Source organism: Falco punctatus (assembly GCF_963210335.1).
Source record: "Falco punctatus genome assembly, chromosome: 2".
Classification (NCBI taxonomy): Eukaryota; Metazoa; Chordata; class Aves; order Falconiformes; family Falconidae; genus Falco; species Falco punctatus.
In genome coordinates, this window is record NC_137581.1 from 93,454,816 (window position 1) to 93,460,508 (window position 5,693).

The following is a 5,693-nucleotide window of genomic DNA, read 5'->3' on the forward strand; positions in this document are numbered from 1 at the left end:
TTTGTTCTATTTTCATTCATTATTTAAATGATAGCACTAATTTTGTGGATTGCTTGATACTATGGAATTTTGGACTGAACTCTAATTGTTTGCAATCCTGCCCACAAGCGGGTAATGTAGAGTAATTCCTTCAAATAGATCTATAGTAAAGATAAGACTAAAATGCAAATACTGTGCAAATCTTGCCTTTTGCTGATGTTTTAAAGTGGAGTTTGATTCTTGCAATTCTTTTTCCACTCGAGGGCTAGTGAAAAGGAGTCAGAGATTTCACAAAGTAGGAAAAGATGTAAATGAAGACGGTCACCATCTTTAGTTTGTTGGTTTTGGTTGGGTTTTTTTACTGATTTGCACCCATGTGTTTCTCATGCCTCCTCAGCAAGAGGCACATGTAATGATCTGGGTGCCCTGGTGTGTGCCTACACAGCAGGAACCCGTTACTGAAGTGAGTCTTTGGAGATCCCTGTATGGTCAGAAGCCCACGGGGTGTCTGCCAGCAGCCAGCAGGTACGCTGTGGGGCTGGAGAGACATGGGAGAGCAGTAATTCCCTCTCTGTTAGATGCATCTCTGGGAGTCTCTGCCCACAGAGACCAGCTGAAAGAGGGAGGGCAATGCCAGCAAATTGCTTTACAAGACGTTTCTGCTGGGTAGAGAGCTGCTGCTGAAAACTGTAGAACTAAACAGCCGACACCTCAGCAAAAGAAGGCAACTGATTTAAGCAATAAAATTATCTTTTGATTTCTTTAAAGATGTCTGACGCAACAAATTTTTGCAAAGTTGTTTTGGTTCCACATATGCAGAGGTGCACAGCTGTTCTCTTTGTTTCTCAACACTTCATTTTTTTCTCTTAACTGGAAACCACAGACATCCTAATCTAGTAAATCTAATATACATCTTCAGAGTGTATGCAATGTCCTCTTGCAGCTCCACCGTCATGAATTCATTTAAAGATGACTAAGAAGGAAATAAATGTTACTTTACGAATTTAGCAAAATGGTACAGAACAGCTGCAAAAGGGCAGATTAGTGGTGCTACAAGAAACAGAGTGGTACAAGAGAGAAAAGAGAGTGCTTATATCCCTAAATTGGGATGTACTCAATTCTCTTCAGATCCGTGTTTGTGAGAGCCAAAGGTCCAAGGGTTGATGTTCTTGAAGCTACTTTTTCTTGATTAATGAATCTTTCAAAATGGAGACTGCCTGGCCCTGCAGACCCAGCCTGAACCCTGCTGGCTTTGGATAAAAATTCCCCTGAGTTATTTCTCTGCATATCAATCAATTATTTGTCATTCCTTGATACATTGCTCAGCTCACTGCTCCAAGGTATATTCTATTTCATGCACACTGGCAACATTTGATGCAAAAGTGCTCTCTAGGATGCCTCAGGTAGTCCACCTTTCTTTAAAATTACAGCAGTGAACTATTGCTGGTAAGAGAAATGTTTCAAATCCTTATATCCCCATTCAACATGGTAACCCTTGTTCCAGCCCTATCTGAGTGCTCAGGTAACACACCTGGATAATACCCGGGTCATGTCATCATGCAACAAGCTCTTATTTCTTTTCTATGCCAGGTGAAGCCTTTCCTTTCTGAACTAGTGCCCTTTGTATTTTTCAAGGGCTTGAAACTCATCAGTCATCACCGATTTAAGAGACACAGGACTAGATTCATGGCTTTAGTGCTGTGAAGTAAAATTGACTTTGTAATCTGTCAGATGTTTCACTTCACAAATTAAACTGTGGAGTCTCTGCCGAGTCTGGGGCTTTTGAAATCCCTGGAGCTTTTCTTTCTGTGGTCTCAAAAATACGGCAGTAGCAGTTAAAGCAGCTCTTTGTCTTGTGAAAGCACACTGACTCTGCATCCTGAATGTTCACAACAGACCCTGGAAAGCTGTTATGAATACAACAAGTATAGGGTTGTCTTGTCATTGAAACTGGTCTTTTTATCAACTGTTTTTGGGGAATGGGAATTGTGTTGGTTTTGTCTTTGACTAAATAATTGTCCCAAAACAGAAACTGTTAATATTGTGAGCTTCTGCATGGAGGAAAGCTCCCAGCAGCTGCTTTGCTCTCCCCAGTCCTCTCTGAAGGTGCATCACCCCTGTACATATCTCCCCTTTTGCACTCTCCTGGTGAGCGTGACGGCTAAGGCTGACAAACTCCTAGCCCCTTCCAACTGTTTATATATAATTTGTCCTATAAGCTGGTAGGCAGCACCTCTGCCTATCCAAGTCTTTTCAATAAGAACTAGAGACATCCCGTTTTCAAAATAACTCCATTCATATTCACAGGCTCAAATTAGGTGACGTGTTTCTGCTCCTCAGCTAATCAGACCTCAGTGAGTGCAAGGTGCCTTCCTTGGGGTTAAATCTATTAATTCATTCCACAGAAAAGGCAAAGCACTCCTCAGGTCCTGGCAGTACCAGCTTACTGTCTGTGCTTACTGGCTGCTAGAGGGGCATATCTCTGCTCACAGCCCCCAGTCTTTTTTTCAGGCAGCTGAAGACCCTACACAAAACCTTTCCCTCATAGAACAAAGGTTAAGAAGTAACTTCTCTCTTTCAAGCTATAATTACTTCTGTTACTTCTAAGGCTAGAACCCAAACAGTTCAATCCAAATCAAGCAAATTGCTCATTTTTCTTGCAGGAACAGAACAAAACACATGATAAACATTATCCACCAGTTGGGCTATTGGGATACATTCTTTAGAGGTGATGAAAGCAAAATTCAAATCCCCTCCTAGAACGAAATGGAGTCAATCTCTATCCTTGCTATCCCTGGCACGTTGGAAATAGATCTTCCTCCAACCCCAGGGGGTTGCCATGGGGCAGTAAGTGCTGGTGGCACCCTCAGAGCCTGGATGTCTGCCTAGCCATGCAAATTCTCAGCACACATGGCATCCTATAAAGAGGAGATCTATAGCTCCATATTTTGTATATGGCTAATATGTCCCATTTGTTCTGCAAGAGTTTCCAGCTAATTTTAACTGAGAAGATGAACAATTGTTTCTTGCTCACTCCTCGGTATTCCCTTGATAGTCTTCTATGTCATCCTTCTCTATAGCCTCTTCTTTCCCCAGGCTGAAGGCTCCCAGCCTCTTTAGCCACTTCTTGGACAGAAGCTGGGTGACTGAAATACTGTGATTTTATTTGTAAATAAAGTATACTCCCCATCCCACTCCCTCCAAAAAAAAAAAAAAAAAAAAAAAAAAAAAAGAAAAAAAAAAAAAGAAAACATGGCCAGAGCTATTCAATCTTCCTGGCTGCTTTCCTTGCATGCCCTGTAGGGTTTCTCAGATACTTCTCTGTTCCTGGCTCATATAACCAGACAGCTTAATCCAAAAGAAATAGCTATTGAAAACACTCTCAGTTCAGTTCCTGAAGGGGTTTTGCACATGCTCTCTCCTTTCAGTTATCTCATTCCATAAAAATGATCTTAATTGTTTTGCATGCTTATTCTGGCTTAAAGGGGGACTGCTTTGTGCAAAGCTCCGGCAAAGGGCATAGCACAGAGGTTTTCTTTTCCTGAGATAAGGCAAGGCGATTGTGCCTGATCTCTGTGCAGTCTGGAGTTTGCATCTGCTCTTCTGTGTGCCTGGGCAGCGGAGCAGAGAGTTGGTCAGGCAAGGTATTTCTTCCCTGTTAAGCATGGTGATTAAAAGCCCCCAAACCCTATGAACCAGGACTAAAAGCCGGAACACTGAGAGCTGTGGGACGAGAGTAACTGAATACATTTCTGTCTCAGGAGGCTGAGAGAGAGATTTGCTGCCTTTCCCCCGCCACAGCAGCTGCCCAGCGCTGGCTGCTGCTGCCCCAGGCACAGGAGCCCTGTGGAGTGGCAGGGCGAGGGGCAGAGAAGCGGCCACCATGTGGGCTGTCTGCCCTGCTGCCTTTGCCTACACCTCCGGACTGTGCTAGCTTCAGCCAGCAGATGGTATTGCTGGCACACACCTCCGCAGAGAAGTTTTGTGAGAGTAGTAATCAGGGGAAAAACTGAGCTAGGAGAGTTGTGCTGGGAGTGCATGCCACCTCAGGCTCACATGGACAAGGGACATCGTTGCCACTTCCATCCAAAGGCAGTGAAACTTTCTTGTTTCACTGTCCTCCTACTATTGCCTAGTCTTTCTGCATCGACTGTCTGAAAGCAGGATTAAGCAGGGTGCATACAATGCTCAGGGTTTCTCTTAACGGATGGATTAACTGTGCTTTATATTTACCTTCCTTTTATGGTAAAGATTCATATTTTTACCATTCATAGATGCTGTGAAGAAAGCTCTGGAGAAGTCTACAAAAAATGAATGCAAATGTTCTCGCTTGGTCACTGGTTGTCAGTGACCTGGTAATTAGAGGTATCCTGCAGCACTTCCAGTCTTGGAAATGTCTGCTCGTTGACTCAGTTTTTTTACATAGCAGTTTGCTTAAGATATTTTTCCCCCAACATTCATTAACGCTTGACAGAAAAAATAACGGTTTCAGAAAATGGGACAGCCATACCTACTGAAATTACATATAATTAACAAATTAGACACTGAAATCTGCCTGGGTGTTCAGAATGAGTACTTACTGGAGTATAATACCCTTCAAAAGCCTTTTTCTCTTCTAAGGAAGTAATTGCTATTGCTGGCTTCCTAATTTCACAGGCTGGCTGTTACTACTTTCCAGACAGCAGCCCTAGGCAAGAGTCCTTCCTGTAATTTATTTTGGGCAAGAGTGCTCCTTGGAGCCTTCTCCTAAAAAACACGCAGCAGAGGACTTTACAAACCCTTTTGGTGTCACAGCCACCCAACCGAACTGTCGCACACTGTGCAGTGACTCTGACTTCAGGGAAACGTCTTATTTCCATGGCCTGTCTGCAGTGCTTTGTTTATACTGCTTTCCACAGTCTGCTGTCTAGGAGATGTAGGCATTACGTTTGATGATCTAATTCAGCTTCATGTCTTAGAAATAAATGACTTCACATACTGACTACATGTAGGCTAGGCCTTTTAAATGTAATATATGCTGTGAATTATTACAGCAGATCTTCACACATCCCTCTAGGTAAGGTAATTTAGTAAGACATACAAGTGACTGCCTGAAGACTTGCATTTGCCTGGTGCAGACAGAGGCAGTTACTTTGATAGTGCTCTCATTTCTCTGAATCTTCTACAGAAGCTGCCTAGAGTTACTGCAAATATCAGTGAGAAAAACATGTAGGGAGCAGGAATGGCATCACAAACTTACTGTGTGCTGCTTCTGTGCAGCAGATTGCAGCCGGCTGGTGTAGATAGGATGCAGAGCTCCTTCACCAGTTTCTTCTGGCTCCATGAAATCCACAATGGAAAGGAGACAGCAGGTCTGCTTTGCTTTCGATCATCTGCATGCCTCTGGGCTCGCTCTATTAGAAATTACCTTTGCAGCCTGAGTCCATCAGAGGAGCAGTGCTGTAACCAGGTGGGTGGAAACCATGCATCACAGACAGCTAAGCGCTGAAGAGTTTCTGGTTCATGTAGTATGGACCTCATCTTAACTGATGCATATTTTAGCATTAAGCTCCATCTATGGTCATCTTGAGGCTGCTGTTCCCTCAGCAGTACTGTATTTTGTGCGCTGGCTGGTAATACGGAGCATGTGGGCTGGAATTAACAACCTTGTTTCATATCACACATCAGCCTTTGAGGCTACTTTGGCTGACAGTAAAAGCACAGTGGGTTAACTG